Here is a 25,435-nt window from a genome sequence, read left to right as displayed (position 1 = left end):
TGATACTTTTTTGCAGTGGTTGATTGATAATAAGGAACCCAAATATAGTAGTAACAAACTGTTACATGGCTTAATGCCATATGGGCTCCAAATGTCGTTTTTGCAGGGATTTCTCCCAATAGTAAACCTCCCAACTCAAAACAGAACTAATTGCTAGCACTAAAAAGTAATAACTTTAACTATGAAAAGGTAACACTGAAAATATTACACCAATACACTTCCTATTGGAAAACCAGAACAAATCAGGCTGCTATAAATCCCTACATGGAAATTAGACACTAGCAGAATACCTTGCCTTGGTCACACATGCAGAACACAGCACACCCTCAGCAAATACAGAATAAGGAGTCGAAAAAGTGTAAATTGTAATGTGCAAAAACTGAACTGGAAATGCAAGAAGCCGGACTCTATAAGCAGTGCAACAATGGAAAAACAGAAATGTTACCAGTCCTCACAAAACATCAAAAACCATATTAATAAAAAGAATAAATATTTCAAATCAGCTGATGAACAGAGCAACATCCAATAATTGAAAACTCATATAAAAATTTGCCAAACACCAATAAAATATTTCAAAACAGCAGACACATCAAATTTTAACACCCAAGAATTAAAACTAATACAGATAAAAAAAATTCTCCATACCTGGGAACTTTTGATTTTCAAATGCTCTGGGATTGTTGTGGATTAGCAGAAGGAGAGAGGGGGCTGTTACACACAAACTAACTTTCTCCTCTATCTCATATACATACACCCTCAGTCATACACAGACACACGGCATCTCTCTCACAGACACACCCTCAATCACACACACAGACACACTCTCAATCACATATACACACTGCATCTCTCATTTACTCACTTCATTATCAGCAGCTTTTTCCTTCAGCTGCCTGGGCAACACTGCTGCTCCTCCTGACAACCTGCTTCTGCTCAGATGCCACCCCACTGCTTCAGTTCCTGATGAGCTGGCTCACACATTCCCCCTGCTCCAATTCCTGATAGCTGCAGGGCCCTGCTGCTGCAGCCTACTTCTCACTCAGGCCGCTGCTCTGGCTCCCAACAGCTGCGCAGTCCTGCTCCGCTCCAGCTTCCGATGGCCGCGGCCCACAGCGCTGTTCTGCTCCAGACGACCACCGCGGAGCCTGAGGTTCTTCTCCACTCCAGGTGACCACTGTGGCCTTCGGCCTGCTCCTGCCAACAGCCACAATATCCCGCTGTGCTGCTCCCACTGGCTAAGGCAATCTCCCTTTTCCTGCCCCCGCAGGGCTGTGGGGGCAGGGAGGAAGAAATGCCATCGCTGTGCGACTCCCAGCACTGAGGCGCTCTAGGCCGCCACCCAGTTTGCTTCGTGCTTCCGCCGGCCCTACAAGGGATATAACTTGTATCATAACATATATAACATAATAATGATGGCAGAAAAAACCAAATGGCCCAACAAGTTTCTTGTGGTAGATCTGCTGCGCTGCACATGCTAACCTACAGCTAGTCTCTCACTTCTCTTCCAACCCCATAATTCGTGATGCTACCCATCAGAAAACTCAACACAATAACCTGCAGAAATATCGTAAGAGCTTAAAATAACTTGTTTAAAAATGCTTCCATTGTTGAAGAGATATTTTAACTTTGCAGACTTTATTCCCTTAATGTTTCAGATTTCCTTTGTGGTCCATATGTCAGTTTTCAGATTTCCTTTGTGGTCCATATGTCAGTTTTCATCTTATTGACCCTTGGTGCTGGTATTATCACAGGCTGTTCTACACAGAACAAATTATGCCACAAAATTAGCATACAGTATTGTTGAGAAACTACAAACTACACAGAAATAAAAATCAATAAACAAAAAATATAAAACTGATATCATTTTATTGGACTGGCTTAATTTTCAAAAGATTTACCTTACTAATATCGGAGGTAGCCAGATAAACCTCTTACTTTGAAATTTCTCCAATTCTGATGAGCTAAATGTGTCCACCCCTAGTTCACAATGCAGACAAATGTAGTCGATCGGAAGACAGATAGTTTTGAGGGTATTCCTAGGGTGGGTTTTCAGTTTAGTCAATCAGCAAGGATTTTCAGTGTTAACCGGCTAAATTTACAATTTATAAACACCTAAAATCAGAAGCCCTAACTAGATCGGTGTTGCCCTGCTCTCTTCTGGAAGCACACCTAACCAGTTGGGTTTTCAGGCTATCCATAATGAATATGCATGAGAGGGATTTGCATACACTTGGTCTCCATTGCCTGCAAATCAATCTTATTCATATTCATTGTGATAATCCTGAAAATCTGACTGTATAGATGTGCCTCCAAGAGAGGGATGGGAAACACTGCTACAGATAAGCAGGTAAAATGATGGATGTTATTGAAAATTGACCCCCATCTGTGGACTAATATGGCAACCAGACTACTTTATAAAGGAAGTTGGAATTATTGTACAGTTTTTTTTCCTTTTTTTTCTACCTGAGCTTGAATCACTTTGCTTAGAGGGTTCTGACATCCTGATTCCTTTGAAATTCAAGCATTGATTTTCCCTGGCAGCTTCACACCTCTGAATTGCTTCACAGGAATCATCCATTTGACTCTGGTGTCCCTGTTGTGGGCATGGATGGGAGGGGGAGGAAGATTGTATGGCAGGAAACACTCTGGTATAGTTTATCAACAGAATGGGAAAGTGCCGGGAAGGTGGGGTAGTGAACTGAGCATGGATCCTGATCCCACTACCACCACCATTCATTCTGTCTCCCTAGAAGAGTTTGACACCAGCACTATCATGGTCACTGGGGTCTGTTCTATTTCTGGTCTATGGCATGCAAGGAAGAGATTGCATGCATAGACTGGAAAATATCAGCGAATTCACACAACACTGCAGATTTGTATGCAGATCTCACTTTCAGTACCTAATCAATTCTACTCCTTCCCCCCTTCATCTCTCCCATCTGGCTTCTCCTCACCTAATCACCAACTATCACTAGCTTTGAACATCAGGGTCCTCTACTTGTAGCAAGAAGAAAAAAGATTAAAGGGATTGGAGCCAAAAAAAATATTCACCATGGAACCAATAAACATAAACTTCTGAGAACGTGATTGTCTCTGAGCAAAGAAAAATGGCGGGCAATGGACCCTGGCATCTCTCACACTTTCTTAGCCTTTCCTCACGGGCAAGGTCACCCAGTTGTGTGCTACCACAAAAGATGCAACTGGTGGTCTTGCCGCCTGACAAGCCAGTGTGGAGGAACTGAGTGAGTCTAGGAGACACCACGCACCGTTCTCTTAGAGCCAAGGGTAGGAGTGAGGTCTAGCATCAAGGTCATGCATGTACCATTTTTGCCATAGCTTTCCCAATGGAGGGTCCTGCAGTGGTTTATGTCACTTCTCATATTAGCAAGTGACCCCTAGTGATTGTGTGGATTTTAAATTTGGAGTTGAGAGGGTAGGAGCTTTTTCTTTCAGATCTCTTAGGGGGTAATTTTCAGAAGGATTTACACGCTTAAAACTGGGTTTTACAGGTGTAAGCAGGCTTTTGAAAATTGCTACAGTGAATTGTCAAAAGGTTTTACATCTGTAGGTGCAATTTAAGACGGTAACTTTCATTCTGCCCCACGGGTACATATGTGCATGTGTTCGCCAGCACACACACATGGATGCATCCATTTTATAACATACGCGTATATATGCATGTTATAAAATCGGCAGGATGTGCGTACATGTGCACATCATTTTATATGGGTGTGCGCAAATGCCACATCTATCGCATAAGTGGGGGACTTTTGTAAGATACGAGAATCGATGCCAATATCCATTTCTCCAGTCCATTCCCCAGTTCGACCAGTTAAAGGAAAACTATCCTTTATTTTACTTTACCTTCCCTGACCCTTAAAACCCTGTTGAGTAGCCTAGTTTTTTTCTGTTTTTCTACTTACACCTCCTCCATAGCAGAAGTAAAGTTATGCGGTAGGGGACCCTGGCGTGCGCTTGTGCACATAAGTATTTATGCACACATTGGTACTTTCGGACCCAAACCACTCTTAACCCTCCCAGACTCTGCCTACGCCCATTTTTCTGACTTTTAGGATTTGTGCGTGTATTGGGAGATATGAGCGTATTCGGTCGCTTTATAAAATTTGTGCGGCATGCACTGGCAAGAGACAAGCGTGTAATCTCCCAGCTTTGACGCATGTATGCCTTTTAAAATCTACCAGTAAGCGTGTAAATGGTCCTTTGAAATTTTGCTGCAATAATATGTTACATTTACATGCATAACCCCTTTGAAAATTACCTCCATAAGTTTGTACAGTACAGGCCCAAAGCCTTGGCTGAGTTGTAACTTATCTCTATTTTGCTTTTGAATGATTTTTGAATGTGACTTTGTGAGAGGAAGTTAGAGGAAATTTTTTTTTTGAAAGTTATCCGGGTGTCCCTCAGTATGAGGGTTTCCATTGCCAATCTAGCAATTAGTTGAGGGAGTAGATACCCAGCTGGTACCATAATCAGGAGGAGAGAGAGATAAAATCCACCAGTATGGCTCTTGGAGTGGAAGAGTAGCCTAGTAGTTAGAGCAGCAGGTGAGAAGCCAGGATTCAAATCCCACTGCTGCTCCTCATAATCTTGGGCAAGTCACTTCAGTCTCCATTACTTTAGGGACAAACTTATGGCCTTATTTTTAAAGGCTAGAGCTCGACAATACCAGGAGATATGTGCGTGCCGGGCATTTTCAAAGGCCTGAGTCACTTCGTATCTCCTGGTACGCATGGTAAAATAGAAAGGGGCAGGTCTGGGGAGGGTAGGGCATAGGCGGGCCAGGACAATGCCATTAGGTGCATACGCCGGCAGCCGGCCGGCCCGCATAACTTACTACTGCTCGGGAGAACAGGTATTTTGGAGATAAAAAAAACAAAGTAGGATAGAGGGATTTTAGGGTTCGGGGCGGAGAGTAGAAAAGGGAGGCAGGGTAGGCAGGGGGTTATGGAATAACCCTCCCAGTCCGCGCTTGTTATAAAATTGGCGCATCCATGTGCGCACGCCGGGAACCTTTTAGATGGTAAGTCCTCTGGGGACAGGGAAATAGCTCTAGTACCTGAATGTAACTTGCCTTGAGCTAACAATGAAAAGATGTGAGCTAAACAAACAAAATATGGATCTCCTTTAGAGCAAACAGCTGTGAAGATGCCTGCAAGGTAGAAGAGAGAATTGAAGAGTTCATGACCAAGCAATAGTTCCTCTGCTACTTCAGCAGAATCCCTAAGGCAGAGCTTCTCATCCTCTTTTATATCAGGGCACACTTTCAAGTTTGCTTGATCCTCATGGCGCACCGAACCAGATTTTACAAAGTCACACACACACGCTGGTCATGTGACTGTGAAAATGCCAGAAAATGTATTTGTGACTAAATTGAACTGCACTACCTTCCCTCCCTAAGAGCCAACTCAAACAGCACTCTTTTTCTCTCTAAATCCTGCCTCCTTCAAGATCCAATCCCAATCTCCTTCTCCCCAATGCCCAGTGTTCCCTTTGAGGATTTGTTTGCTGCGTGCAACATTTTTTGGTTACATTGCCCTGTGAGCACTACTTTCTTTGATGCAAAAAGCCCATCAAATTTATGCTCACTGCTACCCAGTCCTTAAAGGGAACACTGGCTAAGTCCACTGGCTAAGTCCATCCCATGCTTAAAATATTCACCTAATCCACTAACAACAGTGAAAATAAAATGTGTGTGAAAAAATATTTTCAGCAATAACATTCAAAACAGCTTTCTGCATGCAGGTGAAATTAATAGAGAGCAAACGTTTGTTAAAATAGAAATGAAGAAGGGATGGCCATAAAGCCATAAAAGCCAGTGATAAGTACCATCATTTTCACAGCAAGAATTAAAGCTACACAAGCCAGACTCTCACCAAAACAAAATAGAAAGGCCATAAAGTATAAATAGAAATATGCCAACAAAAACTAAACTGGACAAGCCCAACTGTATTATGTATTGCAATAATGGAAAAATAGAACCATCATCATTCCTCACAAAATATCAAGCAACAAAATCAAGAAATAAAACATTAATAATATTAAAATCATATTAATAAAAAGAATAAATGTTAAAACAGCTGACAAACATCCAATAATTAAAAAAAAAACCAACTTGTTATAAATTTCCCAAAACACCAAAAAAATATTCAAAACAACAGAATCATAAAACACCACTCAATAATTAAAATAAAAAGGAATTTAAAAACTCCTGCTCTCCATACCTGGGATCTTTTGATTTCCAGTCATACTGAAATTGTTGTGGATTGGGGGAGGGAGGGCCGCACAAACTTTATCGTCTCTCTTGCACACACACACACACGCAATAACACATTTCATTCTCTCATACACACCCTCTCTCTCACATAAGCTCTCTCTCCCTCTCAGGCACATTGGGGTACATATTGAAAAGACATTTAGATGAATAACAGGAAAGTTATCCATCTAAATGGCTTAGCCGCATTTTTTAAATGCCTACCTGGCTAAATTGTAGCCGGATAATTCATTATCCTGATAGAATTTAGTTGGGTAAGTCGAAGGCGTTCCTGGGGCGGGAAGTAGACATTTTGGGGAGCAGCTGAGTTAGCTAGTTAAGGTAACCAGCTATCTCCAATATTCGGAGTTAGCCGGTTATCTTAACTGGCTAACTCTAGATGTGCCATAGGCAAGTTTAAAGTTAGCCAGATACCATATATCAGACTAACTGTAATTTATCCGGGTATATTCAGGGGCACGACCACACCGCTGAATATCCTGGTTAAGTTAGCTGGTTATGGGTATCCGGCTAACTTAACTAGCCGCTTAGCAGCTGAATATTTACCACATTATGTATGTGTGTGCCTGAGAGAGCCTGTATGTCACACATAGGCTTTCATAGGCATGCACACTGACATAGACACATAAACACAGGCTCTCAGACACACACACACACACAAACAAGCTCTCAGTTACTCTCTTTCTCTCTTTCACAGACACAAGCAAGCTCTCAATCTCTCTCTCTCTCACAGGCACACACACAAGCAGGCTCCCAATCATTCTCTCTCTAACAGGCACACACACAAGCAGGCTCCCAATCTCTCTCTCTCTCTCATAGGTAGGCACACACACACACAAGCAGCCTCCCAATCTCTTTCTCTCACAAGCACACACACATGCAGCCTTCCAATCTCTCTTTCTCACAGGCACTCACACAAGCAGCCTCCCAATCTCTCTTTCTTTCACAGGCATACACACAAGCAGGCTCCCAATCTCTCTCTCTCATAGGCACACACACACAGGCAGCCTCCCAATCTCTCTCTCTCATAGGCACACACACAAGCAGGCTCCCAATCTCTCTCTCTCTGATAGGCACACATACAAGCAGGCTCCCAATCTCTCTCTCTCTCTCTCATAGGCACACATACAAGCAGGCTCCCAATCTCTCTCTTTCTCTCATTGGCACACACACAAGCAGGCTCCCAATCTCTCTCTCTCTCTCTCATAGGTACACACACAGGCAGCCTCCCAATCTCTCTCTCTCATAGGCACACACACAAGCAGCCTCCCAATCTCTCTCTCTCATAGGCACACATACAAGCAGGCTCCCAATCTCTCTCTCTCTCTCATTGGCACACACACAAGCAGGCTCCCAATCTTTCTCTCTCTCTCATTGGCACACACACAAGCAGGCTCCCAATCTCTCTCTCTCTCTCATTGGCACACACACAAGCAGGCTCCCAATCTCTCTTTCACAGGCACACATACATGCAGGCTCCCAATCTCTCACAGGCACACATACATGGCAGGCTCCCAATCTCTCTCTCGCAGGCACACACACAAGCAGGCTCCCAATCTCTCTCTCTCTCATAGGCACACACACAGGCAGCCTCCCAATCTCTCTCTCTCATAGGCACACACACAAGCAGCTTCCCAATCTCTCTCTCTCTCATAGGCACACACAAAAGCAGGCTCCCAATCTCTCTCTCTCTCTCATAGGCACACACACAAGCAGGCTCCCAATCTCTCTTTCACAGGCACACATACATGCAGGCTCCCAATCTCTCACAGGCACACACACAAGCAGGCTCTCAATCTCTCTCTCTCACAGGCACACACAGAAGCAGGCTCCCAATCTCTTGAATACTGTGTACAATTCTGGTCGCCTCATCTCAAAAAAGATATAGTTGCAATGGAGAAGGTACAGAGAAGGGCAACCAAAATGATAATGGGGATGGAACAGCTCCCCTATGAGGAAAGGTTGAAGGCTGTTCAGCTTGGAGAAGAGATGGCTGAGGGGGGATATGATAGAGGTCTTTAAGATCATGAGAGGTCTTCAACGAGTAGATGTGAATCGGTTATTTACTCTTTCAGATAACAGAAGGACTAGGGGGCATTCCATGAAGTTAGCACAATCAACGCACAATTAAGCTCTGGAATTTGTTGCCAGAGGATGTGGTTAGTGCAGTTACTGTATCTGGGTTCAAAAAAAGGTTTGGATAAGTTCTTGGAGGAGAAGTCCATTAACTGCTATTTATCAAGTTTACTTAGGGAATAGCCACTGCTGTTAATAGCATCAGTAGCATGGGATTTTCTTAGTGTTTGGGTAATTGCTAGGTTCTTGTGGCCTGGTTTGGCCTCTGTTGGAAACAGGATGCTGGGCTTGATGGACTCTTGGTCTGGCCCAGCATGGCAATTTCTTATGTTCTAATGTTCTCTCTCTCACAGGCACACACACAAGCAGCTCTCTCAGCCCCGCTGGCTCTCTCTTCTTTGGCTGTGAGTGGGTGGGCTCCACTTGAGGCCTCTCCGGGCCTTTTTTTTCTTCTTTGGCTGCAAGAGGGATGAGCTCTGCTTGTGGGCCCACCAGGAAATTTTCTTCTTTGGCCATGACAGGGTGAGCTCCGCTGGCACTGCAGCCAGTGCTTTTTCTTCTTTTGCTGCGAGTGGGATGGGTTATGCTGGTGCCATCACTGGGCCTTTTCCATTTTTTGCCGCAAGCATGTGGGCTCCGCTGGTGCCACCAGGCCTTTTTCTTCTTCTTCGGCTGTGAACAGGATGGTATCCACTTTTGGCCCTGCCAGTTTGTGGGTTGGGTGGCAACAGGAGTCGTGTTTAGCTGAAACTCCATCTCCTGCTGTTGCAGGGCTGCTCTCGTGATAAGACTGCGAGACTGGCCCCGCGGCAGCAGGTGATGACATTTGGTTAAATGCGACGCCTGCTGCCGGGGGGGTTAGGGTAAGGAGGTGTGTCACCACTGATCAGATCGGGCAGGGGTTTGATTTATCCCTGCCCAATATGATGTTTAAAGTCGGAGTGGCACTTGCCATCTTCGTAGCGACACCTATGGGCTAGGGATTCACTGAATCCCTTGAAGGCCCTGACTGCACACCACCGCAAACAAGGTAGGAACACTACCGAAGGAGAAAGGGGGGGGGGGGGGGGAGGGAGAGACCACCACAGCACAGTAAGATCTTGCTGCAGCACAACAATGTGCCACCACACAGTGGTTGAGTAGCTCTGCCCTAAGCGAATGGGAGGACCCTTTCCAGTTTGCCCAGGCAGCTTCATATTCCATCCAAGAAGAAAGAAGGACCTCCGATTCGCAGATGTACTGCTTTCAGTTGCACTATGGATATTACCAAAGACATTTGTATCAAGTGTCTTATTATTCATGTTGATAACCACATCAGTAAAGTTTATGTTGGAAACTACCATCACAGTGTCCAGCTTCTTTATTGGCATTTAGAAGGTCAGAGTATACATAACACCTAGGGCCTTGGAGATTATCCTCCTGTCTATTCCCCCCGGCCCCCAGCAGTGGACCTGCATCGGTGATTGTGTGAACCCTGCACATCTTTAGACAGGCCTCAGATGGGGGTTACACAAGAAAATGGCTTTTGAAATCGTTTTGCATGATTTATTCTCTGTAAAAACTGGTTTTGTTTTTGCTTTGATCTCTTAAAGATGAATTTTTAAAAGCCGGGCATACACCCGAATTGGGAAATGTGCGCATATCTAGGACATGCGCATGTCTACCCGATTTTAAAAGCTGTCCTCATGCACGTGCATCTCCAGTTATGTGAATATCTCACTCGGAATGAAAATGGGGCATTGTGTGGGTGGGGCATGGAGGTTCCAGGGTGGAGCCAAAGAAGTGCGCGCAAGTACTTACACGCCTGGGCGCACAATCAGGTCCAGTGCAGCGTACTTTTATTTTTGATATGGAACATAGAAACATGACATATGGCCCATTCAGTCTGCCCATCTGTCCAATTAATTTAGCATCACTCCCCTAGAGATCCCCTGTATTTATCTCATGCTTTCTTGAATTCAGATACTGTTTTTGTCTCCACTACTTCCACTGGGAGGCTGTTTGACACATCCACCCATCTCTGTAAAGAAATATTTTCTACTATTAGTCCTGAATCTACCCCCTTTCATCCTCATCTCATGACCCCTCGTTCTAGAGCAGTGGTTCTCAAATTTTCTCTCATGCATATTCATTGTGGATAACCTGAAAACCCGACTGGCTGGGGGGGGTCCCCAGGACAGGGTTGAGAACCAATGTTCTAGAGTCTCCTTTCCACTGAAAAAGGTTCACCTCCTGTGCATGGAAACCTTTCAGATATTTGAATGTGTCTATCATATCTCCCCTATCTTGCCTTTCCTCTAGGGCAGTGGTTCCCAACCTTTTTTGTGTTGTGGCACACCTGACATTGGGCTCACTTCATCATGGCACACCTTCACCTTCCCTCTTCCCCATTTCCCTGGCATCATCATTCTCCTCCCCCAACCCCTGGTATAACCACCTTCCCTTCCCTCTCCCCCCAAGTCTCACTCTTCACATCATCACCATCTTATCCCCGATCTTCACTCCACTGCAATCCTCATCTTCTTTCCACCCTGCTTGACATCATCACCTTCCCTTCCCTTTTCTCTCCCCTCACTCTTTGTATTATCACCTTCCTACTTCTCCCCCTCCCTTATTTCATCGTCACCTTCCCCTACCTTCTCTCTCCCTGCACCCTCTGCCATCTCTATCACCTTCTCTCTCCTACCCTCTCATTCTACCAAATCCCCTTCCACCACCTTCCCTTTCCTACCCTCTCCCTTCCTTGGCATCAGCTTTTTCTCTTTCTTTCCCTCTCTCCACCCTCCTATCCCATCACCTTCCCTTCCTTCTTCCCCCAATACCCCCAGCTTCCTAGCAAATCTGGCTGCCCCTTCCAGCAACACTTAACCGATGAAGCTGATTTCTCCACTGCCTGTTTCTCTCTATAATGGGAACTACATGGGGCCAGCAGGACTTGTGAGCCTCCAGAGCCCAATGCAGTTTCAGTTCTAGAGGAGAGCCAGCAAAGGGGAAAGCAGAAACAGCACCAGATAAGCGCTGATCTCTGACTCCCCCTGCTGGCGGGTGGATATTCTGCAAGCCAGCTGTTATAGGGGAAAGGGAAACTGGAATGTCTGGCACACCAGAGATACAGCTACAGCACACTAGTGTGCTGCAGAACACCGATTGGGAAACGCTGCTCTAGGGTATACATGTTTAGATCTTTAAGTCTATCACCATATGCTTTACAACGAAGACCACTGACCGTTTTAGTAGCCACCTTCTGGGCCAACTCCATGCTGTTTATATCCTTTTGAAGGTGCGGTCTGTAGACTTGTGCATAGTATTCTCACCAGGGACCTATACAGGGGCAATATCACCTCCCTTTTTCTGCTGACCATTCCTCTCCCTATGCAACCAAGCATCGTTCTGGCTTTTACAATCCCTTTAGCCACCTGTTTGACCACCTTAAGATCATCAGATATCATTAATCCCCAGATCATGCTCTTCCTTTGTGCTCAGAAGAAAGTCTCCTCCAATACTGTACCTTTCCCTTGGGCTTTTGCATCCTAAATGCATTACTCTGCATTTTTTAGCACTAAATCTTAGCTGCCAGACCTTAGACCATTTCTCAAGCTTCATTAGATCTCTCCTCATGTTTTCCACTCCTTCCTGGCTGTCCACCCTATTACAGATTTTGGGATCATCGGCAAAATGACAAGCTTTTCCTGACAACTCTTCCATTATGTTGCTCACAAAAATGTTGAAAAGATCCAATGACCGATGCCTGAGGCACACCACTAGTAACAACCCCCTCCTCCCAGAAATCTCATTTACCATTACTCTTTGTCGCCTCCCACTAAGCCAGTTTCTAACTCAGTCAGTCACTCTAAGATCCATAATAGAGCACACAATTTATTTATAAGTCTTCTGTGCATAACTCTATCAAAAGTTCTAGTGCTTTCCCTTGATCCAACTCTCTGGTCACCCAATCAAAGAAATTGATCAGATTCATCTGACAAGATTTACCTCTGATAAAACCATGCAGCTTTGGATTTTGCAATCCATTGGATTCCAAAAATTGCACTATCCTCTCTTTTAGCAGTAATTCCATTAGTTTGTTCTCACAGAGGTCAGACTAACTGGCCTATAGTTCCCAGCCTCCTCCTTACTTCCACTTTTATGAACAGGAACCACATCCACCCTTTTCCAATCCTCCACAACTACTTCAGACTCTAAAGAAGCTTTGAAAATTTCAGCCAGGGGAACTGCCAGGACATTTCTAAGTTCCCTTAGTATCCTCTGATGTATCCCATCCGGTCCCATCAACTTATCTACATTAAGTTTAGTTAGCTCCTCATGAACAGACTGTTCTGAAAATCGATTGAGGCTCACCTCATTTCCAATCTTATTTGTTTATTTTATGTGATCCTGCTCCAGGCCCTTCCACAATAAACACCGAACAGAAATATTTGTTAAGCAATTTTGCTTTTTCCTCATCAGCCTCTATTTATTCCTCCCCTTCACCTTTGATCTCACCATGCCACTTTTGCACTTCCTTCTATCACTAACATATCTTAAAAAAAAAGTCTTGTCCTCCTGTTTTACCGTATTTGTTATTTTTTCTTCTATTTGAATTTTTGTATTCCTGACTACATTCCCAGCTTCTCTTAATTTTTCCAGATATTGCCACCTGTCTGCGATCTCTTGTAGTTTATGAATGCTAACCTATTCTCCTTTACCTTTTCAACTACTTCTTTAGAAAACCATAATGTTCTCTTTTTCCTCTTCCCTTTATTTACATTCCTAATAAAAAAGATTAGTTGGGAGACCACGTGACCCGATGCGCGGGTAGGATGCTATCCTAACCCGCTCCCGGTCCCTCCTCCGTGCGAAGCCGATTTAAGGCATTTTTCTGCAACTCTATGGTGCTGGCGATAGGGCACTGCTTCCCCCATGGCTACTCAACGGCATATTGCCGACTTTTGGCAAACCAGCAGCGAGATGACCAGTAAGCCGCAGCGAGACAAGAAGATGCTGGGGAAAGCAGCGGCGGAAAACAAGATGGCCGATGGACCGCCGAGCCCGGGCCAGCGCAGGAGCAACACACAAGGTGAGCTAGTGGAAGAGGTCACCCAGGCGGTGGTCCTAGCGCTGGGCACCAGATTCCAGGCTTTATCCCAGCAAATCTCCTCGGGCAACGCGACGCTGGAAGAAATAAAAAAACAGGTGGAGGAAACACAGACCCGGATCACGGGCCTGGAGATGGACACATAGGCCCTGCACCAACAGCAAGGTACCCTGGACCAGAAACTATCTGCACTGGAGGCAAAGGTGGAGGATCTGGAAAACAGATCCCTCAGGAACAACCTGCGCTTTGTCTGTATCCCAGACTCTATATTAGACCGGGACCTCCCTGCGCTGCTGGAAGGCAGACTGCTGGATGAACTTGGACTACATAATTTGAAAGGTCAGTGTATAGTTGAAAGGGCGATAGGTTGGGGGCGTGCGGGCCCAACAACTCCAGACCTAGGGTGGTCATTGCCCGCTTCTTAAACTATGCCCATATGATGGCTATTCTGCAAGCATTCCGGAAAAAGGCTACCCTGGAGCTAGAAGGAGCAAAAGTTCTTAATTTTCAAGACTTTTCTGCCCTGGTCTCGGCCCAAAGAAGGGAATATTTATTTTATTTATTTATTTATTTATTTACGATTTTTATATACCGATGTTCATTTCAAAAAGAGATATTACATCGATTTACAATAAGGTACAATAGGTAATTCACTATCCCCTAAAAGGGCTTACAATCTAAAATTTTTGTACCTGAGGCTAAGAGATTACAAAAATAAAATCATCAAAATCAAAGTTCTTATTTTCTGGGATTTGCAACACCCTATTTAAAAGACGCATAAAGTTCACTCTGCAATATCCAGCGAAACTTCGGCTAGAGCATAACGGGTCATGGCGTACTTTTGAAAATACCGCCAACGCCCAGGAATTCTTAAATTCTCAACTGGACACCTGAACCTGTGGGATCAGGAGCATGCTGGAGTACTATTAGGAGTGGAAGCGTGCCTAACTTGCGAATGGCTGGCACTGCCCAATTGCTGCTTTTCCGATTACTCAAGGGACGGCAGGCAAAGGCCAGAGCTGGATTGATGTTTGAAGGTTTATCCTATGTTTTGTTTCAGTTTAGTTCATAAATTGTTACAAGTTATGGAGGGGGGACTGGACCGGTTCGAAATGTGTTCTTCACGCCTCTTAATTCTAGAGGCCCTTTGGTTGATGGGTAATTCTCTTGGGGGGGCTGGGGGAAGGAAGGGGGGAAGGGAGGGTGGGGAAAGGGGGGAAGAATGTAAGGTTCTTTAAGGTACCTGTCAGTCATCCGAGTCTGCACTCATTTCATTATAAAGTGATAAGCAATAAGGGGAAAACGGTAGTTCAATTCCTAGGCTGGGAGGAATAGAACGAGCTAAAAAGTATACGGTCTATACCAAATGTGATACAAAAGTTCTATTGGATCAAATATGGTTGAAAACATCCGCTTCCTATCGTGGAATGTAGCAGGAATTGGGTCGCCGGTAGGGATGTGCAGAGCAAAATTTTATGTTCATATTTTTTATGTCCGAAAGGGGGTCCCACTTGCGGCCAATATGGACATAAAAAAAATCCAATGAGTTGGGTATATGTACATATGTGCAAAAAAAAATTTAAACCCCCTCACCCTCCTTAATCCCCCCCCCCAGACTTACCACAACTCCCTGGTGATCGAGCGAGGAGTGAGGACGTCATTTCTGCAATCCTTGGCGAGAAGCATGTGACGTCGGTGGCACGTCGAGTGACGCGGCGTCACGTGATTCCCGGCTCGTTCGCTCCAGACGGCTCGTTCGGCCCAAAAAGAACTTTTGGCCAGCTTGGGGGGGCCTCCTGACCCCCCCAAGCTGGCCAAAAGTTCTTTTTGGGCCGAACGAGCCGTCCGGCGCGAACTCGCCGGGAATCACGTGGCGCCGCGTCACTCAGATGCGACGTCACGTGATTCCCGGCGAGTTCGCGCCGGACGGCTCGTTCGGCCCAAAAAGAACTTTTGGCCAGCTTGGGGGGGCCTCCTGACCCCCTCAAGCTGGCCAAAAGTTCTTTTTGGGCCGAACGAGCCGTCCGGCGCGAACGAGCCGGGAATCACGTGACGCCGGCGTCACTCGACGTGCCGCCGACGTCACATGCTTCTCGCCAAGGATTGCAGAAATGGCGTCCTCACTCCTCGCTCCATCACCAGGGAGTTGTGGTAAGTCGGGGGGGGGGGGGGATTAAGGAGGGTGAGGGGGTTTATATTTTTATTTTGGCTCAACAATCGCGATTTCCCACATATCGAACATATCTATGTTCGATATGTGGGAAATCCGATCGTTTATGTCGAATCAATTTTTTAAGTAAAAAAAAAATATGAGTTGCGTTTTACTAATGCGGTCAATCCGAATGCACACCCCTAGTCGCCGGTAAAGCGCTCAAAATTATTGACATCTCTACGCAGGCATAAGGCGCAAGTTGCGTGTCTCCAGAAGACTCACCTAACAGATATAGAACATCAAAAACTGAGAAAAGACTGGGTGAGAGAAGTGTATTATTCCTCAGCAGTCCAGTTTGACATGGCATTCTCTCTCTCCTCTTTCAGAGGATAATTGACAAAGCCATTTTGGCAGGGAAATAATGATTTGCTCACGTATGTCTGCCATCTGAAAATTGCCCTGCCTTTAGGATGCACGCTGTGAAGCAAGACACGTCCTTTTCGTCACATTCAGAAAAAGGGGCTTGTTTAGGGGAAGAAAAATAGCACTCGTAGATTGCCATGGAAAAATCTATGTGCACAAAAAGGAGGAAGAAAAAGTCCACAGGTTCAATTCCAAATGAAAGTACGTGCATGTTTTCTTTTTGAAACTGGTGGGAAGTCCATAGGTAAAAAGGGCCTGTAGATTTTTGTCCCAATATGGACAATCTGGTAATTGCCCCCTCTATGTATCAGGGTTCCATGGCAGGGCATTAAGATCTGTGCAGGAAGATGCTGACTAACAATGCTGTGCAAAGCAGGGGGAACATGTCCTGTGTACTAAATTGACTGGGTCGTGATATATTACCAAGGCAGCTTAAAAGAGGACATGACCTTGAGACACGAGCTGCACTCCCAAACAAAGACAAGATGTAATTAAGAAATAAGCTCTAATTCTTCTCCTAGCTTTGATAAACCGTGCTGTCATCTGCAAGAAAATTGATGCCCCGAGTTTTAATCCACAGAGACTCGGCATGTTATCGTGTTGAGTTTCTTGGGTTGGCTACTTTTACATTCGAGAGGTGGAAGTGGTGGTGGAGGAGGAGGGGGCCAGGGAAGAGAGGATGGGTGAAGGAGATACAGGGGATTGCAACTGTGTGACTGAATCTTAACCAGTAAAATGCCACAGCTGCCAGGTCTGAATTAAAGAACTCTTTTAAATCATCACCACAGGCCAATCTGGTGGGTCAGTTGGCAAGTGGTGTGTGCTGCCATGTGGAGAAAATGGGTTTGATTCCTTGGCTGGGCCTTTTGCTTCCTGGTTGTTGCACCTTGCTAGTACCTTTTTGGTTGAATTTAAGTCCTGCAATCGCAGAGTTCCAAAATAAGCCCTAATGCATGTCCCCAGGTTGAGTAATACCTCTGTAATTGCTGGGCTTAGCAATTTATTGTGGGGTAATGTAAAATAGGGGGGAAATCCCTGTGTAGTTGTAGTGAAATCTTCTGGTGCTATAGCCCCACAGAGGCCAGTTCTGATTTAGCTGGAAGCTGCCATAAAACAAAAAAATCACTGAAATGGAATGAGTTTGTGCCCTATGATATCATATGTTCTATGCCTTTATCCCTGTGATGACATTCTCCCAGTAGTTGAAACAGACAATAAATAACCACAAAAATCTATGAATCACTCTCTAGTTTGAGGAAAACAATCTCAGGGCGGCATTAAATGGTGTCATGTTGCTAACTAAAATCTCACAACTTTAATGGCAGCAAAAGAGAGACGTGTAATGGTCTCATATGCAGAAGCAGGAAGACTGCCTATTGCATACTGATTATTTATCATTAATTTACTGTGATATTTGTTGTTGTTATTTCAGTATTTTTTGTAGCATCCAAAGTCAGTACAGTTTAGAAGAAACCATCTCCAGAAACAAGAAAATCATTGGCTTATTGCCTGCAGCACAAGGGTCATTTGAGATGTGCTGCAAGACCCATTGCATGAAAAAGGTGAGGAGGTCATGTGATGCACTGTGACCTCATCAGCCGTAAGGAGGCTCCATTGAATTGTGGGATCATCATCTACATCGAGTGTGGTTTATTTATTGTATTATGCTATCCTCCACCCTGTCTTATCTCTGAAACAGGAAGCCAGACTGAATGCTTCTTGTTAGCTTACACAGGGATGCCGTGCAATGACATCAGCATTTGTGGTAAGAGGACTTGTGAAACTTCCTATTACATCGTCAGCTGTAGAAGCAGCTGCGCTGTGACATCATCACCTGCAGCCAATGTCCTTTGGCTCCCTGTCTGTGCAGGAGAAGGTGCTAGATCTTGTAAGCGTGACGAGCAGATAATAAATGTGACATTGCTGCTGATGGAAAAAAGCCAACCTGGAAATATCTGGGGCAGAGGCAATTACAAGCAGAATTGATGTTTATTGTTACTCTTGATCTTAAAGAGGTCTCTTGGTTCCAGCTGTGAGAAAGCAGCATATTTTCCCTAATTTATTGACTGGAAATTCTTAACCAAGTGGATTATTAATTAGAATAGGAAGCCCTTTCTTTTAATCCTCCATATTCTCAGCAAGTCTGTATTTTATGCTAATATTTCCTGCTCCCATCCACATGTTACAGTTCAACATTGGATGTGGCAGACTGCGCCAGTGATGAAATGCATAATTGTTAAATTAATCATCAGATATTAATGTTTATTTAAGATGATTACATATTGTATGCAAACCAGAGAGCTGCGTTTCCATATAGTGATCAGCGTGCTCATCTCAGGGAAAGACTCCAAGCCAATTATCAAAACACAACAAAGTGTAAATCAGAGACACAATTCACATAAGCAGGGAGGGGAGATTTTTTTTATTATTATTTTTTTATGTATGCATTTACTGAGGCTGCAGTAAGTTTATTGGAATATAATAATAGACTATCTCTGTGCACAGTACAGACTGTACACAATAAAAACACAATTAGATGAAAGGCAGAAGGCCTGGAGAAATGAAGTGCAGCAAGGGGTGACTGTCAGAAGAGCAGTAGAAAAGAATGGTGCAGGGTGGAGAGGAAGGATAATTAGTTTGCTGACAAGCTTTATTTTTCCAGTTTGAGAAATAATGTGAGTATCTGTAGCAAGAAACAGGAACAGTGTTCTCCCCGAGTTATTCGACAAGGCTACGAACTCTTCATGAGCTACAGGCTTTGGGGGATCAGAAGGAAAAGGGGAGCTGAGTCCCAAGCTCTATAATGAGAGCATAGACAGGGAATGATGAAGGATTATGGAAAGGGAGCAGGGGTGGCTCAAGGCAATCTGCTGCCTGAGGTGAGGGATGAGATGGCGCTCCCCCACCCCCACCCCAAAAAAAGTGTGGCACAGATCGAATCACCAAGATGGCCGGTAGGCAGGGAAGGGTCCCCTTGGAGTCTGGCCATTTCTGTGATCTGACATGCTGGGGAAGTGGGCAGACGGAGTTCCCAGAGGAGTGGCAGATAAGAATGCCAGCAATAATATTTCTAGGAAGCTGCCAACCCTGCTGCACTCCTGGGAAACCCTGCCATCTGCTTCTCAACCTTCCCCAGCATTTGCACCCTGGGGATGTGGGAGATGAGGGTCTGTGCATGGTGCACTCTCCCAGGGCAGGTGCAAAGGTACTAGGCGCTCAGCGAACCTTGCAGCCTTGTGCCTTCCCCCAGCCCCACCATGCACACAATTACAGATTATGCATTTATAATAACAGATTTTACATGAAAAAAAAACATTGTCTTCTGATGTAAAAATATCACAACATGAATATTATATTTATATGCACTGCTGATGTGACAAAGAAGAAACCCTGAAATAAAGACACTTGGAGCCCATATGGTGTTAGGCCTATTGTAAAGTGTGAGGTAAAAGCTTGGCCCTCAGAAAGCCATAAATAAACTGCACTATAATTACAATATAGTAAACATCCCATACCAAAACTGCACTGAATTCCAGCCCTCAAACTGTAAGAAGTCTACCCATGAAAATGCAACACTGCAAATATTACACTAGGCCCTAAAACACCAACACACCTCCTATTAAGAAATCAGAACCAGTCAAGCTGCTATAGATCCCTACACTGAAACTACACAGTAGCAGAATACCTCATCTCCAACACATCAGAACACAGACAGACCCTCACCAAATACAGAATAAAGTGACCATAAAGTCTAAAGAGAAACGTGCAGACTTCACTGTACTGGAAACTGTAAAAATCTAGAATCTGTATGCATTGCATCAGTGGAAAAACAGAAACATCACCATAAAACATAAAATCAGGAAATATAAAACAATCATAATACTAAAACCATACAATAAAAAATACATATTTCAAAACAGCTGATGAATAGAATAGCATATACTTAAATTCATATAAAATGTTTTAATAAGTTCCCAAAAACCAATAAAATATTTAAAAACATCAAACATCCAATAATCATTAAAATTAATAAGGATAAAAAAAATTCCCACCTTTCAATACCTGGGAACTTTTGATTTAGTCACTCTGAAATTGTCTTGGATTAGCGGGAGAAAGTGAGTTATTCTCACACTCACACTCTCACACACACACATGTACACGCACATGTTTGCTCACACTCTTAAGTCCTCGCATGTTCGCTCACACTCTCACATACACATACACAGTGGTTCACATTCTCTCACATGTTCACACACACTCACATTCCCCCATACATTTGCATTCACATGCTCCCTCTTGCTCCCCTTTTCCTTCCTTACCCTCTCACTCAACCCTTTCTCTTCCCTTCCTCCTTATTCACTTAACCCATTTTCCCTTTCATCTCCTTTCACTCACTCAGCCCCATTTGCTTCTCTTCCCTTCCTCATTTGCTTCACATATGTATTTACCCCCTCCCCTCCCTTCTCACTCACCACCCTTCCCTTCCATCCTGTATCACTCACTTATTCTGCCTCCCTTCCCAGGCTATTCTCTCTCACTTACCCCCTTTCCTTCCCACACACCTCACCCACTGTCTCTTATCTTTCCTCCTGCCCACAGGTCTTGGGATCTTTGCATGCACATCATAATTCTGCACTGCCAGCTCAGGGTTTGTCTTTCTATCTGCAAGGTCTGGGATTCCCCCAGGCATGTCATGATCCTGTGCCACTGTCACTAATGTCTTTCTGCTCATAGGGCCTGGGATCCCTGTTGGCATGCCATTATTTGGAGTGCTGGTGACTTCTTTCTGCCTGCAGGCATAGATGCAGGGTGCGGAGGCTGCCAAAGAGGTGTTTTGCAATGCTCCAAAATTTTGCTGCTTGAGGCCACCGCCTCACCCTGACACATGATAGAACCACCTTCAAGGAGGTGTGTGGGCAGGTTGCAATTAACTTCCCCCTTCCCTTATCCCGCTCAGCTTCTTGCTATTGAATTTGTTGTCTACTTCCCGAAGGAAAAGAAGACTAATACCATTTTTGTTTGGGGTCCTACCCACATCAGATTTTCAGGACATGTGATAGGGAACACAAAAAGTCTGTCAGGGTGTTTTTCTCAGATACACACATATCAGGCCTGGTATATTTGCATGTGCTTATCCTAGAAAGTAGGCACCTTTAGTTCTGAGTGGAACTTTTTGATTTTTTTTTTTTTATAAAGGAGGTTAAATCTGTGCCTATTTAAGTCTACTTAGGGACCTTCATTGTTAGGATTTTGCCTGCTAAGCAGCCTTATGCTACCTTGCTGCCGACTACAATGACGCCTTCCTACCAGCAGAGACATCCAATGAGCTTAACTTCCAGCTTTGCCAAGTTCCTCCTCTCTGCTTGTGCCATGCCCAAGTCTCAGCCCTATGTAAACCTGCCTTGCGATTGTATCCTTGCCTTCACATAGTATCACCCTTGGCTCCATGTCCTGGCCCTTGTTTCTTGTCTTGCCTTGCAACCTTTGGGCCTTCTTGCCTTGTGGCCTTTGGCCTTCTTGCTCTTTGTCTTGCCTTGTGGCCTTTGGGCCTTCCTATTCTGTCTTACATTCTGCCTTGAGGCCTTTGGGCCTGTTCTGCCTTGTATCCTGCCTTGATGCCTTCAGGCCTACACTGTCTAGTACCCTGCTTTGTGGCCTCTTCAGGTGTTCCTACTGGCTAGCAGCCTACGGGTCTCTTGCCTTGTTGCCTTTGGGCTACTATGTTCTCTGTTCGGTATTATCCCTATCTGCCTTTTCTGGTCTTGTCCTTGGTTAGTCTTGTCAGCCAGTAATAAGTAGTGGCTATTTCCTAAGTCAACTTGACTAATATAATTGTAAACCATTACAATTGAATACAGAGTGATGGTATAGAAATTTAAAAATAAATAATAGCAGTTTATGGACTTCTCCAGGTATTTGTCCAAACATTATTAAAACCCAGATAAATAACTCCCTTAACCACATCCTCTGGCAACAACTTCTAGAGCATAATTATGCACTGAGTGAAAAACAATTTCTCTGATTTGTTTTAAATATGCTACTTGCTAACTTCATGAAATGCCCCCATCCTTGTATTATCTGAAAGAGTAAATAATTGATTTACATTAACCCATTCTAGTCCTCTCATGATTTTATAGACCCCCCATCATATTCCAACTCAGCTGTCTCTTCTCCAAGCTGAACAGTCCTAACCTCTTTAGCCTTTCCTCATGGGTGAGCCATTCCATCCCATTTATCGTTTTGGTCGCCCTTTTCTGTACCTTCTCCAGTGCATCTATATTTTTGAGATGCAGCAACTAGAAAACTTTGAGATCAGGAAAGCTTTATTTGTGAGTACGGAACAGGGGTGGACTCCAAGAGTCTTGGATGATATGGAGCTTAATGGTAAGGTTATGTCCATATTTTACCAAACTCCTAAACATTAGGATTCATGGGGACTATACACCATCCAAGCTGGAATGCAGAGCTCAGGGTGGAGCTAGAATAAAAAGAAGAATAGGCTGGATTATGGCTGTCAGCACATAATATATCCATTATCTAAAAGAGAGGGTTGATGTATCAGCTAATGCATTGAACCTCTAGGTATACCATATTCTTTTCCAAATGTAGTAATTCTAGCCCTCTCTATTAGAGAGGATGTCAGTTCTGAGATCTCAGAGCCATATCCTGATTTGTAAGTTACTTAGAGCTTTTAATAGACAAGCATCTAAAAAATTGATGGGCGAATTTTAATTTGCCCGCACGTGTAAAATACGGGGGTTAGTCAAGTGGCCGGGCCTTGTGTGCGCTGCACGCATTTTAGAAGGGACCCAGCTGCATGCGTAACCCCCATTATGCACACAAGAGCCGGGCCTCAGCAAAGGGGGCGGTCTAGGGGGTGGAGTGGGGCTGGATGCGGCGGGTACAGAAGCCACTTACCGCTGTGCTGGGTGATCGCATGCCAGAAGGTTGCCGGCGCGCGCACCTTACGCCAGCTCAGGAGCTGGCGTAAGTTCTGAAACAAACCAAAAAAAAAAAAAAAAGGTAGGAAGGGGTCGCAGAGGAGAGGGGAATAGGGAGGGAGGGTAGGTAGGGGGGTAGGAAAGTTCAGTCCCAGTCCGCTCCTTAATTGGTCACCAGAACAGGCTGATCCTGGTTTTGTCCCACTGCATACCTGAATTTGTAGCTCTGATTGTTCCTTTGATTTCCTTGGAGTCTCGGTTTTGTCTCAGTGCATGCATGGAGATGTAGTCCAGCTTTATCCAAGGAAATCAAAGGAAAAATTAGAGCTACAAATTCAGGTATGCAGTGTGACAAAACCAGGATTAGCCTGTTCTGGTTACCTGGGATAAGGTGGCAACCCCTAAGGATAGTGGTTGTGGCGTCTGGGTTGAATGATAACAACAAAAAGCCTTTTCTGATAAAGCTTAAGGAAAACAAATGTATCTATTAACAAAACATTAAAACTATAAAGTTAAATCACTTACAGAAACAGACCTTATCTTCCATGGAAATCCTTGCTTCTATCCAATTTTTCCTTTCTTTGGTTGGAAAGGATAGCTGGACTTGCTCAGAAGCCGAGTGTCAGTCCAGCTCACAGTGCTGCCTTTGATGGGGTATGCTGGTGACTTTAACCTGCACCCTGCGACGCTCACCTGTTTAGCCCTCTTCCTCCCTTCCCCATCCCACCCAATAAGAAAGGTTTCAGAAGAGAGACAATCGGTCCATTCCAGAGACATCACAGATAATAAGCGAGCAGATGCAGGGTTGGGAGTTGTTAATTCCTGTTCCTTTATAACATATGGGATGCTGTTCTACCTGAAAGCCTGAGGAGCAGGGGGGTGGGCTGCGAGTAGAGGCTCTTTATCACAGCCAGCACCTTCCCTCTGCAATTAGACCTTATAGTAATTGTGTCTGTAGGCAGCGAGTTGTGAGGACAGGAAAAAATGATAAAATAAAAAATAAGGAAACAAACAATAAAACATCCTTTTTTTTTCTTTTGCTATTGTTCACCTTCAAAAGACAAAAAAAAATGAACAGAAGGAAAAAGAACAGCGAGTCACACACGCCGAGAATGTGAAGGGCAGTGTCACGGAGACACGGAACATAAGCCAAGGAATGAAAAGACTTCCTGGCGCGGCACTAACAGTTCCTGAGCTCGGGGGCGTGCCGCACTCTTACTGTAAAACAGGATTCACGCAGGGCCTGCTGCAGCTTATGGCCCAGCTGCCTCAGTTCCTGAGGAATGTGATCAGAACAAGAACAGAGTCCTTCAGCAAATGCACCATTCTAAGGAATGGTGATGTGCCCAAGACCAAAATGGCACAGGCTGGGCAATACTGCAAGCACAACTGAGGTCCCCAGTTGGCCCAATTGTGAACATACCGGCCTCGGGTCCCTCGCCTACCAATCAGGCAACCTGACCGCTGCCTGTGAGCAGGGAATTCATGCGAGGAAGCTCCCGCTGCTATTACGAGAAGGTTTTGAGATGGCGAGATGGCAAGCTGGCAGTGCTAGCTGATCACAGGCCACCAGTGGAATTCTGAGCTAGTCATGCTTTTCAAGTGTCAGTTCAGTTCACTCTGGAATCTGCAGTCCTGTTTTTTTCTTGTTAAGAGAAATGGTCTACAGGTCAGAACCCACTGAAATAGAAGTTGAGTTATAACAAGGAGCTCCCCCCCCCCGGAGGCCCAGGAGCCCCTCCTAGCAAATCCCTGCTCAGACAGTGTTGTTAGCTAGAAGCTCCCACACTCTCAGATGGCACTGCTAGGAGGGTGCTCCCAATGCTCGACTTTGATGCACTGGAAAAATCAGGCTTCCGTTATGAGTTAGAGATGGCACTGCCATAAGAAGGATCGTATTGTGAAATCACAGCACGTCCGCAAGAAAAGGTGCAAATGCCAGGCAACCAGAGTTGATCTTGAAAAGGAGATAATGTAATATATAATGACAATCAAATTCCTCATTAAAAAAAACAAACAAAATCTGCCAGCTCAGCACTTGGATAAACATTTTACTCTTTGAGAAAACATGAGCAGTGCGGTTTCTAGACCTTAACGAATTGTTAACCACAGAGCTGAGAATTAAATCACTCAATTCCAAGAAGAATTTCAATCATGTGTGTGTGTGTGATCAGCCATTAAAGGCGCTCAGAAAGCATGGGCTGTATAAAACCCATCATGAGTGTCACTCCAAATTTTGTAATGTAACAACCAACAGAAACAAAAAACTCTCAAAAAAATAGCTAGTAGTGGACCTTCAGACTAAGCATTACTGGTCATCAGACTTTCATTGCTTTATCCATAATCACTGGTCCAAAAGCCCCTTAATATTGTTATGCATTTTTTAAAGTGTTTGCAAATAAAGCACACATCAATTGCAAATAACTTTTTTGAAATCGTTCTTATCTTAATATTTTGCT

Source organism: Rhinatrema bivittatum, chromosome 8, assembly GCF_901001135.1.
Source record: "Rhinatrema bivittatum chromosome 8, aRhiBiv1.1, whole genome shotgun sequence".
Taxonomy (NCBI): Eukaryota; Metazoa; Chordata; class Amphibia; order Gymnophiona; family Rhinatrematidae; genus Rhinatrema; species Rhinatrema bivittatum.
Note: the sequence above shows the minus strand (reverse complement) of the source record.